This window comes from Macaca nemestrina, unplaced genomic scaffold, assembly GCF_043159975.1.
Source record: "Macaca nemestrina isolate mMacNem1 unplaced genomic scaffold, mMacNem.hap1 Scaffold_138, whole genome shotgun sequence".
Taxonomy (NCBI): domain Eukaryota; kingdom Metazoa; phylum Chordata; class Mammalia; order Primates; family Cercopithecidae; genus Macaca; species Macaca nemestrina.
The window spans coordinates 75530-90414 of NW_027257621.1; the positions used below are offsets into that span (position 1 = coordinate 75530).

General features: G+C 45.2%; 1 long non-coding RNA gene across 1 annotated transcript; it reads left to right on the plus strand.

The window, feature by feature from the left end:
- The first annotated feature begins 1299 nt into the window (after nt 1–1299).
- On the plus strand, nt 1300–10570 carry LOC139361289 (uncharacterized). The gene is made up of 3 exons (XR_011618832.1): nt 1300–1382; nt 1790–2040; nt 10269–10570. It is a non-coding gene; the product is annotated as an uncharacterized lncRNA (long non-coding RNA).
- The last annotated feature ends 4315 nt before the right edge of the window (nt 10571–14885 follow it).

A 14885-nucleotide genomic window follows, 5' to 3' on the forward strand; every position in this document is an offset into this window, starting at 1 on the left:
TTCTTTCCAATGTGAGATCCAAAAACCCATTCTTGGGGTCTGGGACAAGATCCCTTTTCCGGTGACAAAACTATACAAATTCTAGAATAAAACACATAAAACTATGTGACCTTGGGTTTGGTCATGAGTTTTAACACATGACACTGTCAGAGGCATTTAACGCCTCCTTTATATGAACTCCAGGGTGGTTTATGTTCCATTGGCTAAGAGAAAGTTTTCTTCCAAAATGTAACATGAGTGTTTGAGGTCAAACATTAATATCAAGTAAACTCAAAAGATGGAAAAGATAACATTAGTTCTGGGAAAACCAGAAGTGTGCCTTTTTTGGAAATAATCATCGGTAGCACAAACTTCAGATTCTGCAAAGGAAATAAAAATGAGTTAACTTACATTTTTCACAAATTAAGATATAAATCAAGATAATGAAATCCAGAAATCCAATCTTACTGCTTTTAATGTTCATTAAAAAAAAAAAAGACATCTTTATCAAATAGCCCCAGTAATAGTCACCAAGTCTTTACTACTTAAAAGCAAAATCCACCTATCTCCTGAACAGTATCCACTTTACAAGCCTCATTATACGTACTGGAAACAAGATTCAGAAATAAATATATGCATGTATATATATAAAAATATATTTCAAATAAAAAATACTTTTAGATAGTGGTATTACAATACATTTAGAAATTAATAACGGAAGCAAATTATGGGAGATCATCCACGCCTGTCCCAAAGGTACCGAATTTATAAATCATCTCAGATGCGGTGCAGGACAGGTTGAAAATAGGAACGCAATGAACCCGTGCGGAGCAGCGGCCAGCGCGGTGTCCAGGGCAAGACCCTGCCCGGTCCAGGCCCCTCCGGCCCTGGGCCCGACGACTGCTACGCCTCTGACTCCACGCTAACGCGGAGCCCGAGCGCGCGTCACAACGTGTGGGGCCGGGGAGGCTGCTACCCAGAGGCGGAGTGCGGGATCGCGAGGGTGCCCACCCGCCTCTCGCTCCCGCCGGCACGTACGGACTCGCGTCCCCGCCGGGCGCCGACTAGGCAGCAGCACCGCCCCCGGCACAAGAGGCTCACGCGCCTCTTACCTAACAGGAAGTTGGAAGCAGCGCGCCCCCACGGTGCACTGAACGCACTCAAACAGAACCGGACGCAGACACACGCTTTCAGCCCAGGGGAAACACTGGCAGGGTCGGAAAAGCAAGCAGCGCGTGCGGGAGCTCAGAATGCGCCCTGCCCCGGCCCGAGACCCCGCCCCGGCCCGGTCCCGCCTTTTTGTCTGCCTCACCCCTCCCCGCCCGGCACGTACTGGCCCCGCCCTTCGCGCGGCGTTTTTTGTTGACCCGGAAACGGATTCTCCGGAGCCAAGGTCCGCTCGGGTGAGTGCCCTCCGCTTTTTGTGGCCAAACCCAGCCACGCAGTCCCCTTCCTGCGCCATCCTCCATACCCGGGGTCTGTGGGTCTCCACGGACGTCACAGGCTCGGCAACAGCCCCACTGTCGGCGGGGAGCCCCGCGACGCCCTGAAATGCTCCGAAGCCTGTCGCTCAGCTGCCAGATCTGCGTCTGTGTCCGGTTCCATCACTGAGGTCGCCCCGTCCAGCCCTTCTACCCTAGTTCTCTTCACTGTCCGCCCATCCTATCGCGCGCCGCGTCAGGTCCCCATTCGGCACATGGCTTGTCTCCCGTCGTCCCCACCCTTGCCCCTCTTGGCAGCTCAGGGCAGCCCTGGGATTTGGCAGACGCCAGTCCTCCCTGAGATGCCTCCCCATCCTTTCCTCCGCCAGGCCCTACGTCTCCGCAAACCCCCCGCTTCGGGGTGACCGCTTCAGACAGGAAGCTGAGTCCGGGCCTGGGGTAAGGGACCTGCCCAATCCTGTGACAGCCCGCGTCCTTCTGACAGTCACCTCCCACTAGCGGTGACCTTCCCGGTGCCCCACTGAGAAGTGGGCTCTTCCTTGGCAGGGGCTTCTTCACTGTATCGCTGTGGATGTCGAGGTGGGGCAGGATCGTGAGGAGAAAACAAGAGAAGAGGGAGGTAGGGCCAGTGAGGGACAAAAGGGGAGGGAAATTTAGATGGGAAGTGGATGGGTGTGAGGAATTTGAACAAACACTGAGAATGAAGGAGAGTGACCTGAGCAAGTAGTAGTGGGGTAAATGGAAATAGACAAAACGGCAATCAGCAGAGATGTGGAGGACAGAATACAATGAGGAGGCCCTGACTGTCAGTAGCAGAGGGGGCAACAGAAGCCTAATTCTCAAATTCCTTAGATGATTTTCTGATTTCCAAATTAGTTTCCCTTTTAAATTTCTTGTATCAGGTTCAGTTTATGAGGCCTCAATACTTTTCAGTCTTTTTTTTTTTTTTTTTTTTTTTTGAGACGGAGTCTCGCTCTGCCGCCCAGGCTGGAGTGCAGTGGCCGGATCTCAGCTCACTGCAGGCTCCGCCTCCCGGGTTCACGCAATTCTCCTGCCTCAGCCTCCCCAGTAGCTGGGACTACAGGCGCCCACCACCTCGCCCGGCTAGTTTTTTTGTATTTTTTAGTAGAGACGGGGGTTTCACCGTGTCAGCCAGGATGGTCTCGATCTCCTGACCTCGTGATCCGCCCGCCTCGGCCTCCCAAAGTGCTGGGATTACAGGCTTGAGCCACCGCGCCCGGCCACTTTTCAGTCTTAATTATGTATTGAAAATACTTTTTGTTTGGTAAATACTTTTACATTAATTCAGTGTGCACTTTGTAAGAATATTGATGATTTGAGTTAGTTTAGTTTTCAACATCTTCCTCTATTCCTTTATATGATCTCTGTATTTAATGACTGTAGGATAAAATTTCCAACTAAGTATAAATATCAAGTTTTCTTTGTGCTGTTTTCTGAAATTATTGAAGGATGGGCTGAATTGTCCTAGAACTTTGTTCCAACAGATTCCATGTGTTCATAATGAATAAATTGCTCAAAGATATTTCGAAAGCTCACCTTTTATGTTTTTTATTGCCAATAATTACATCTTTTTAATTTTTATATTTTTGGATGACTTAATGTGATGTTCTGGAAAAGACAAATGTTTTTAGTCAATATGATTAAAACCGTGAAAGACAAATTGCTGTTACTTAAGAGTGGGAAATTTGATCTCAAATCTTTAGGGGGCAGGGATGTTAAGGGAAAACTGCCACTGTCGCATCCAGATCATGTCATTCCTGTTAAGCTGGTGCCGGTTACTGTCTACTGGCTTCTGTTCACCTTTCCACCTGCCCCAAGACATACACATAGTGACATAAGGCAGTGGATAGGGAAAGAGCTAGACTTTTTAAAGTAAGCACAGAACAAAGGTGTCTTTCTAATGAGGAGGAGCTGTTGGTTCCGGGAAGGAAGCTTGGAGGAGAAGGGGCAATAAGATTTGGGTATTCAGGATCCAGAAGTGAGAGAGAGCTTGGGAAGCTCAGGAACCGGAGAAAGAAAAAGCATTGCCCATTCTCACCCATGACCCTGTGCTCAGCAGGTACTAGCAGAGACTTCAGCAGGAACCAGAGAAAGAAAAAGCATTGCCCATTCACACCCATGACACTGTGTTCAGCAGGTACTAGCAGATACTTCAGGCTCTGTGACTAAAAGGGATCAGACCAGTTCATATACCCACAGCTGCCATGTAAGGATGTGTGTGGACTTTACTAGGGAAGAAGGGTGTTATGAAGGAAGGGGCAGAAAAACTCACCTGTTGGTCTCCAGGTAGAAGTTTATTGTCCCGAATTCCTGGAGGTTCAGTGAAAAGCAGAAGATTGTCTTTTTCACATGTTGAGTTATGCCCCCATATATGTGGTTGTGGTAAAGAAAGAGGGTATGTCGATGGGAAGTCCTGAAATGCATGTTCCTAACATTCAGCAGGGACTTCTCAAGACACATCTTGCCTTAGAAAGAAGCTCAGAGAAGAAAAATGGAGAACAATTAGATATGACATTTTCACTGGAAAAAGTCATATTATTCACTGATTGTTTTGTCATCTCCCTCCTTAAATGTTGTTTTTAGGATTTCGTAATATCTGACCCTGCCTAACACATTTCCTAACTCACTCATAGCCTTCCCTTAACTTCATCCCATCTTCACAGTATCACACTGTGACCCAGTGATTTCTAACTTGTGAAGTTCCATTCGGGGGATCATATGGGAAGGCCTTCACACCCAGACATGGTGTGGAAGTGGGCCACATAATGTCAGTGAGGCAAGTATGGATCGTTTAGGGATGGTGCACTGTCAGATCTTGTTGACCATGATTAGAAACACTGTGCATATTAGTAGTGAATTAATGCTGGGAATACCTGACAAATCCTGGAAAAGAAGATTAATGAGAGGAAATTTGTTCTGCCCAATTGTATAATGCATTTGAAGCTTAAAACAATGAATCAGTATTGATCTAGCCTCAAAATATTAATGATTTGGATTAGAAGGAAGACTTTAGAAAATGATAGCTATGACAAATTAAAGTAGCATTTCATCCACACGATGGAGTTTGTTTATTCAGTAATTGCTTTAAGAATGGAATCAACGTAAGTGTCTAACAGGAGGGTATTTTAGAAATTGTTCACAGCACGTCTGTTCCAAGGAGACCTTGATGTTCATAGATTTGTAAAGAATGCTGCTTACTAGCACACTGACTTATCTGCAAATGTCTGAGGGTTCCTCCACTTGGGTAACTTGGGGGTTTGATCGCAGAGTAAATAAATGGTACATTTTATATTGTAATATAGCAAGATGCAGCCCACAAACTGTAGATACTCTTAACTACCACATAAAGTTCATCTACTGCTTTAACCAGAACTTGATACTGTATGTATGCTTTTGTAGATTTGGATAAAATGACAATTCATTATTATTTCCAGTTCACAAAGTAATTGTGAGGCTGAATACATTTTATTATTTTATAGATGTATGTGTAAAATGAATTTTTCTGCGTGACTCATTTTTGATGTATTTTAGATGATATTTTATATTTTGTAGTTTAATTGTATGTACACACACACAAATACACACTTAGGGGTCTTATTATGTTTCTGTAGCGAAACCAAAATCCTTCCTTCATGCCGTTTGACTTTATGTTTTCCTCAGGAAGGCAGGACCTATTTTATATGATAAAATATTATGTTTTATTGAGTCCACTTATGATATTGTTTAATATTATGAATATTTACATGACTTATTTTAAATTTCCAACTAACATAGATTTACATGAAATTTGACATCTTTATTTTTTTCTTTTCACAACTATTTTGACTATATCCTCACCAAAAATCAAAATTTAGACAAAATTGGCTTTTAGACTAATTCTCATTTTTTACATGTGAAAGACTACATGTGACTTTTAAGTCTAGGTTGCCCTGAGTCTGCAGTCACCGGGGTTTTATGTCACTGTGTCCTCCAATCTAATAATATTATTTTCAGGCTATATTCATGTCATTTCAATGTCCTCATTAAGTTTTAAAATTTCTTTACATGGGCCTACAAATTTATTTCAAATGTTCCTCATAATATTTTGCTATTGTAAATAGAGACTGATTTTGTGTGTTTGCTTTGTTTAAAGATTAATGTTACTAAACAGGAAATACTGATTTCAGCTTATTCAGAATAGTTTTGCCCACTTTTTAAATGTTCTTATTAGTATTGATAATTAGAATGGATTCTACTTTTTCAAGTTTACAGTCACATCATCTGAGAATAACTACAGTTTCATGTCTTTGACTCCATTTTTGTAGTCCCTCTCCTTTTCCGTCTTGTTTTGGTCCCACCTCAGGCATCATGTGCAGTGGTGAATGGCATCAGCCCCAGCCAGCCTCCTTATTCCAGCCTTACCTTAAGTGGAAATGGTTCTTTTGTTAACTCTTCAATATATAGTTTAGATTTTATTGATTAAGAATAATTAGTCCTCACAATTCGATATGATTTTTAAAGATTTTAAATTATTTTTAAAGATTTAAATTATTTGAAAGTGTTTTTTCAAACATCAGTTGATGTGATTGTTTTTAATCTTTAAAATTAATATGTGAAAGTAATACGTTTTCTAGTATGGAATTATCCTTTTATTATTTTAATTAACTCCACTTTACAATGCTCTGGTATTATTTAACCATACCAGTGATGGCCACGTGACCAAAATAAATAGCCAAATGGCTAAAAGTGTATTAATGATTTTTGCAAATATAATTAATGAAAATTGTTGGTTAAAATTCTAGTTATTGTTGCATTTATGTTCATTTTGATTAGCATAATAAACTAATGAGGACAGGCTTATTTTTCTCCTTCAAAAGCATTTACATTACAAAGGAGGTAGAAGTGATTTGACATGAACTCTGATGTATAACTTAAACATTAAAATTAGCTAATCAGGTTTTTTCTGCTGATTACTGAGGGAAAGTTTTAACTCTATTTTCATGGAAATTAATCAATGTATCATGTATTCATGTTAGAATACAATTGTTCTGATTTCTTAGATTTTGAATTACTACTTTTAAATAAATACAGTCTCTTTTATTTACCTGTGTTTTTTTCTTTCCACCATGAGTCTTTTTGGTTTCATGATCTTGCTCTCAAAACTTTAAAATTATTGATTTCTGTCAAATCTGTTCATTCATTACATTATTTTATTATTTATTAAATTCTTTTAACTTTTTAACTTTTATTATTATGTACTGCATTTGTAACAATTTGGAAAGTCAAGTAACTACTGTTTTATTTTTCTTTATCTTGGTTTATGAGTGTTTTTAAAGTTTTACTTTCCTTGAAGATCACAGCTGTAGCCCCAATTCTATGGTTCTGGCTACTTTTATTTATCAGACTTACTAATATCATGAATGTAATTGGAATACTCCTTTGATTTTACTGGTGACATATACCCACTAGTGTACTGAGATGGGGAAAAAAAGTCTTTACAACTCAGATAAATATAGAGTTGATATTTATTATTTATGTAAGTGTGATCTTGTTATTAAATTCCTCTATCATATTTATGGAATTAGCAATTTCTCTTTGAATCCAGACGTTTCTAGTCATGTGTATTTCCAACATATGTTTTTAGCCACATACACTTTTTTGAATATCATATTTGGTGTTTAATTTTTGCTAGGATTATAGGCTGGACTCCAGATCCAAACTCGACATGTAGCAGACCCACTAAAAACATACATTAAGCCCCTAGCACTGTTTTAATCTCCGTGGCCTGGCTGAGCTTCTGCCATCTGTCCTCCTAGGCACTGTGAGGTCTGGACATCTCATTTGGCATAACTCAGCAGTGGCCATTGGTGGATCTCATCCTTAGTACTACTCCCTGCTGGCAAGGGTGGCCCAGGCCCACATAAGCCATTGCTGGGCTCCTTGGAGGACTTAGAGAATCCTGAGATTGCCCATGAGGATGGGCATGCCTCACAGTCTAGCACCCATCTTTACTGATGCCTGTAGAGATTTAGAAGCTCACAGGGGTCTTTGATGTCTTTCTTATTCCTCCATTGTCTGCAGTGTGACTCCCATACTCCTAAGCCAAGGTAGAGAATTTTGAGGAGGCTTGTATGGAGGTTTATGGTGACCCCCATGGTTCTGTGAGACTGGTAGAAGGCACAGACCCCTTAGACTTCTCCCCCAGAGGAATATGTGAGACTAGTGGAGGAAAGGAGAGTAATGAAGTATGCATTTAGCATCCCAGGCTATCATTGCACAGCTCTAAGGAGAAATACAGGGTGTCTTATGGCAACTGGCACAGCTCTGTGAGACTGGGAGATATTGAACAACCTTGAAAAATCAAGGAGATGTGACCCTACTGAAGGAACAAAATAAATCTACAATAATTGACCATAAAGAAATACAGGTTTTTGGCTAGGTGCAGTGGCTCACACTTGTAATCAAAGCACTTTGGGAGGACGAGGTAGGCAGATCACTTGAGGCCAGGAGTTCAAAATCAGCTTTGCCAACATGGTGAAACCCCAGCTCCACTAAAAATACAAGAAAAAAAAATTAGCTGGGCATGGTGATGGGCACCTGTAATCCCAGCTACTCAGGAGGCTGAAGCAGGAGAATTGCTTGAACCCAGGAGATGGAGGTTGCAGAGAGCTGGTATTGTGCTATTGCACTACAGCCTGGACAACAAGAGTGAAACTCCGCTAAAAAAAAAAAAAAAAAAAAAGAAAGAAAAGAAAAAGAAATGGAGGTTTCTGAATTTCCTGACAAGAATTAAAGATAAATTGCCTTAAAGGAGCTCAATGAGCTGTGAGACAACACTGATAGACAAGTAAAATCTGGAAAAGAATACATGAACAACATGAGTATATCAACAAAGAGAAACCATAATAAAAGAAATGTAGATTCTGGGGCTGAAGAACACAGTAACTGAACTAGATCAATACAGGGTTTCAAGAGCTGACTTGATCAAGCAGAAGGAATAACCAGTGAACTCAAAGACCGGTTATTTGAAATTATTCAATCAGAAGAGCAAAAAGAAAAAGAATCTTTTAAAAAGTGAAGAACCTCTGTCTGACTTTGCTAAAAATTGGAGGTTCCTAAGAACTCCTTCCCCGCCACCTCCCGCAAGGCAGACTCTTGCTCTGTCACCCAGACTGGAGTGCAGTGGTGTGATCTCGGCTCGCTGCACCCTCCACCTCCCAGTTTCAAGCGATTCTTGTACCTCAGCTTCCCAAATAGCTGGATTACAGGTGCCTGCCACCACGCCCAGCTAACTTTTATATTTTTAGTAGAGAGGGGGTTTCACCATGTTGGCCAGGCTGGTTTTGAACTTCTGACCTCAGGTGATCCTCCCGCCTTGGCCTCCCAAAGTGCTGGGATTACAGGCATGAGCCACCATGCCCGACAAGAACTCCTTTTTATGTTAGATTTGCTAGGGTTTAGCAGCTCACAGAACCCAGGAAAACAGTTTGCTTAGCTGATTTATTACAAAGGACATTTTAAATATTACAAATGAACAGCCAGCTAAAGAGTTACATACAGCAAGTTTTGGATGGGTCTTAGTTTTAGGAGGTCTGTCTCCAAGCAGTTGGCATGTACCATTCTTTCAGCATGTGGATGGCTCTTCACTCATGCAGAAGCTCTTTGAATCCCACCATTCAGGGATTTTTACAAAGTGTTCATCTAGTAGGCATAATTGTTGTCAACTCGATCTCCAGCCTCTGCCCTTTACCAGAGGATAAATCATTAAAAAATTGATCCCTTTTGAGGTAGAAGGATCTCGTCCTCATGCTCCTCAGTTCCTTCCAGAATCAGCTTCCAGTTCAGCTGCAGAACAGGTTCTGGTGGTGGCTGGAGTAGCCCAGGCAGGTGCCGTCGGGTCTGAGTTCACACTGGTGCCCGTGTGGTCTCCAGTTACGGTGTGGGCCGTGGGGTCTGACTTCACACCGTTGCCCATGTGGTCTCCAGTTACAGTGCTGGCCATGGAGTCTGAGTTCACACTGGTGCCTGCTTGGTCCTCAGTTACAGTGCTGGCCATTTGTGCCTTTCTGGGAAGTTAGAAGGAGGATCATTTCATCACCTCTCTGTCCTCCCACACCTGATCTATGCTGGGCCACCGTGAATTCTTCCTTTTAACTGTTTCTCTCATCACGGGCAACGCTGGTGTTCTGTGGTCAATGTTTGCCATTTCTGAAAACGGATTCTGTGTTTCTTTATATAATCACCTGGTCTCTTTTACGAATTTCGCTTTTCTTTAAGAAAATCATCGTGCTTTTATCTCTTCAATCTCAACTCTGTTCCCTGACACAGGCTCTTACCAGCTCGAAAATTAAAAGTAATCTTTGATTATACTTAATACTTTCTAAAGTTTTCAAAAGTTTATCAGCACGTGGGTTACTGAACATTGACTGTTTATTTAATGGAAAATTACATTCTAAGTAGAGTATTAGAGTGAAAATGATCTTTTGATTTAATTAAAATATTCAGGTAAAAATATTAAAATGCCTTCGCCAAACTTCATGCCTGTGTATCGTGAAAACATTAAGCTGCTCTCTGCTCCCGGGAATACATGAGTAGAGTATGTGTTTGAAAGCGTCATTCCAGTCTTAAGTTTTAGGTATTCTTAAAGGGGTTGGCTGGAGAAGTGACATTTAGCATTGAGTGAACGTTTGACAAAGATTTGTCTCGATATAAAAATAGTTAAAAACAATGTTTAGTGTTTCCTGTCAGGGTTCACCCATTAAAGAATGGTCTTGTAAAAAACTCATCGAGAGTGTCGGCGCCCAGAGGTGCTACCTTGCCCACAGTTGTGTCATCTGCTGTCACCAGGCGACACGCCCAGCGTTTAGCTGCGCGTCAGATGTGGCCACGGGGCCACAGGACATCCCTGCGGACGGATGTTCTTATGCAGATTAATGAGGATGGAGACCGCTGCAGAACTGTAAGCCCCCCAGGGGCTGACGGAAGCCTGGGAATACCCGAGACACCAGAGTCGCTGCTGCCCTGGGTGGAAGGAAACCTGCCCTGGAAGATGGGAAATGCAATAAGGAGAAAGTACCAAGGTACATGATGCTGTGAAAATGGAGATGTTTTAATTAAATTAACAATTAAAATCATTTTAATTATGTGAATCATTTGAACTCATGTTAGTTCTTTTTAGGAAATTAATACTTAAAGCAAGTTTGTTTTCTGAATTGTTTGAATTAATTGAGTCAGCACAAGAGTTAGCATTGATATCTGACCCTCTTCCAGGGTTGGGGCAGAGGAGATGGGGGCAGAGGAGACGGGCCTCCCACCCGCTTTCCCCTGGAGCTCAGCCAGAAATTCCCATTGAGGAGCCCTCAGCTCCCCGAGAGCCAGGAGCTCTTGCGGAGAGGCCGCTGTCGGCATGCCACCCGCTTTGATGGCCCTGCGCTGCCATCCCTGCGCTCCAAGGGCCGGAACCTGACACTGCCTGTGCCAGACGGGTCTCAGGGAGGTGCCAGCCAGGGGGTATGCATGGCGAGGCCTGAGCATCGCTGTCGGGATTCCGTGGCTGCCGGTTTCACTGTCTCGCTGTTTGTCCCCGTAGCAAGACTCATGAGGTTCCTTGAGGACAAGACCCCCTCCTTCCACCTGGTCTGTTTCCTGAACATTCTCTGCACTAGTACAGCCCCGGGATGCAGCCCTCGGGAATCAGGGTGTCGGCCATAGTAGGGTGGGTCGCTCTGCAGGGCACCATGATGGATGTTAGCCGCTGTGCTTCACTTTGGGGACATGTTTAAGTACAAAAGTAATTTTAAAATTTCACCATTATTTCAAGACAGCTGAGAGCCTATTAGCACAGAATCCCTGGTCTGAATGAAATCAAACGGTTCTTATTAATTATTCATGATACCATGAATATGTAGCCTTATTTTTTATAATTGCCAGTCTGTATAATTAACCTTTCATTTGGTTAAAGTACTTAACAGTAAGTAGAGCTGTAATTTCAACTGTTTATAAAGCATATGGAAGAATGTTTAAATGTTTAATTAGAACCACTTTTTTTAGTTTCATAGAGAATTTTTTTTCTTGTCAACGAGAGTCTTTAATTATTTAAACCAAAAGAGAAAAACAGACCAGAAAAGAAAAACAACTAGTAAAGCTCGGAACTGCGAAGGTGGCATCATTCCGTTAGTCTCGGATTTTGCTTGCTGGGTTTGTGACGTGGTCAGAGTCCTTGTCTTTGATTTCCTAACACAAGTTGTTAAAGTTGGAAGTGAGTGTGAAATTGAGTTACTCTAGCTTTATTCTTTCACGGACGAGAAGTGAATTATCCTCAGCAAGGTGGGTGCGGGCGTGGTCCCCGGGGTTCACTGTGGTGAACAGGCCGCCCTTGTGGAGAGCCAAGTTCGTCATCACTGGGACAGAGCCCAGGACACTTCCCCGGCTGGCCAGCCTCTTCCTAGAACCCCACACATTGCAAAGGATGGAGTCCAGATCTATGCCATAAAGAAACGAGGGTGGTTACAGAGAGCACCACGATCTCAGCTGAGTGGCTCTGAGGACCCCAACGTTGAGGCACCTCAGCATCCTGTGTGGCTCAGGCTCTGCCCAGCAGGGAGGCCGGCCCGATTGAGCTGCGGTCTCCACCCTGAGAGTGAGGGCTCCTTCCCCCAGCGCGGGTTAAAGCACCGTGTGTCCACCTGTGCAGTGGCTGGTCCCAGTGGCCCTGGAGGGCTGAAACCCTGGGTCCTGCCACTGGTCCGGGGCATCCGTTTCCCCTTCCTGCAGTTCCTGTGTCTGTGTGTCCAGGGGGCTCCGATCCCTGTCTTAGGACCATGGCTGAGGGGTCAAGTTCACCCTCTTTGGAGCTGGCCCGGATCTTGGTTCTGTGGATCCTCGCTGTGTGGCTCTGGAGCAGTTCTGTCCTCAGGAGATGGATCCTCACAGCAGCCTCTTGGGGCCATGAGGAGAATTGATAGGACGACCCCCGGGTAGCTGCTCAAAGCCCTGTGCGGGGCCAGCCCTGTGTCTCCACCAGTTCCTTCGCTCTGTGCTCCCCCCCACTGTCACATCGCCAGCCTTTATTTCCTTTTCCTTGGACCCAGGCAGTGAATGCTCCGCTGGTCTTGGCAGCCCCTTCTCTAGTCTCTCCTCAAATCACTTCCTGACGGACTGCCGTGACTAGCCATCGGCGTGACCAAAACCCCACAAAATAGAACCCAACTTTCCTATTAAGCTGTACAGAGCTGTCCCAGCCCCACTTTTCACAGGCTGGCCTCATTCGCCATGGGATCCGTGGTTCTCACCTGGGGCTGTGGGTGCCCCTGGCATCTGGTGGGGAGTGTCAGGGATGTCCCTCCAGGCCTAGTACAGTCCCCCAGCCGGTGGCCGGCAGACAGCAGCACCCAACCTGATGTCCCTGTGGCTTCTGGTTCCCCGAGGCTGGCTGTGCTTTGCTGCCTCTACATGCTCTCAGATGGGTGCCCTCTCTCCACCTTCACTGGTTATCAGTGTTCCACCCATTAGAGCTCAAAGCACTGCCTCCCGGCAATGCAGCCCCTTCTCCTGGCCTGCCGTCTGCCTGTGCCACGCGGTCTGTACCGTGTCCTCACGGACTCATCAGAGCGAGGCTCCCAGGGATGGAGAGGTTCCTGCTTGTGTCTCTGTCCCACCTTCTCTGGACCTGGCACCGTGGCCTTTGCCGACAGAGGTCTTGGGTTGATTGTCAGCGAAGCAGAGAATCTTTATGGCTCTAAATGACTGTGAACATGCTTGATTGGGTTATTTTAAAAATAATTGTATATGTAAACATTTGAGTGTGACACAGGTGGATTTTTGGGCTAATGGTCTTGTTCTTCAGGGAGTAACCACAGGCCCATCCACAGGGACCATTTTCAGCTGATTTATGGAACGCTGTTCTACCTGGTTAACTTTCAACCTTATCTCACCCTGAGAGGTAGGTCAGCATGTGACGAAGATCACTGGTTTGAATCCTAATCTGCTCCTTAGGAGCTGCACCTTCCATGCCTTCGTTTCTTCCTTGGTTAGGTAGGGAAGGTATGAGCTACCTCAGAGTTGTGAGTGAGGCCTGCATCGAGTGACCGCATTAAAGTGACAAGGACTGCACCCGGAGTGTTGATATTTAAAGACCTTTAAACATCGCGATGCCGCATTTTGGTACCCAGGTAAAACAGCAAAGTTCTTTCAGATGCAGACACAGACCCTCGGTGAGGTGGGGGGCTGATGGCAGGAGATGGACCACCGACCCTGTAACGAGGGCGTGGTCTGTTCGAGGCTGAACGAAGTGCACATCATTGCATGTACCACAGAGGTCCCTCTCGTGAAGTCCTGGAAGGGTCCATGTGGCTAAGCCATGTGGTCTGTCCATGATGTCCGGCAGGAGCAGAGCTTTCGGGTGCAGCCTTGCTCTTGTGCGCACAGCCCTCAACGGTCTCAAAAGTCTGAGGCTTAAAGCAGGCTTGGGGTTTCCTTACACCTCCTGGACATCTAATTTGCCTGGCAAACATGTTTTTCTTGGGTGTAAAGGTGAAGGAGTGGGTGATTCTGGTGAAAGTGTACTGATTACTGTACTTCTGGGTCAGTGGCGCTTGGTTGAAGACACTATCTGCCCTGGATGGACATCTCTGGGGTGGTGAGAACCGGTGGCTGGATGTCGCGGGGTTGCCAAGAAGATGCCAATTTTCTCCTTTTTCCTGAGTAACAACACCCTGCTTTGTTTAGGGAAGCAGCACACCCAGCTGAAAATCCAATTCTCTTGCACGGCGGAGCGGCTGGTGACACAGGTCCAGATGCTGGGATACTGATGGGGGGTCCTGGAGTGGGAGGTTTCAGGAGGCTTTCCCGACCCACAGCAGCCCTGGGCCCTTGTCCGGCCTTCTTGCCCGGGGCAGGACACCTGGAGGGAAAGCAGCTTCGGGGGCCCGAGGGCCAGAAGGCAGAGTCCTGGCATGTGAGGCAGGCCTGGGCCAGGCTCCTCGGAGGATGTCACCGACCTGCTGCCCATGCAGGGACCACCCACCTCTGACCCCCAAGCAGATTTTCCTCCGTAGCTGAGTGAAATCCTGGTACGGCGAGTGAGGCAGTCAGAGGCACCTTTTGTGGAAGGAGGACAAAGCTGGAGAGAAAGAGGTTTTCCTAAAGGCACAAGGCGCTGATTCTGCGTTATGGATAATTCCTAGGAGTGTGGTTGCTGGTGGGTGGAAAACTGTAGCCAGAGAATAAGTGGGAGTGGCACTTGCTGGTATTTAACTGATTCGTTCACGAATGGTCCGAACCGTTCCAGTGAAAAGAACATTTCGGACACAGAAGTTTTCATCCTGCCTGACAATCAGTGTGACCGTGGGCTGTTCCATCCTTCCTGGGCGACAGTGAGAGGGTCTCAGGCCCTTTCGGCCCTGTGCTGGCATTTCCCCAGGGTGTGTGCCCCATCCCGAATAGGCTGGAATGCCTCTGGGTGCA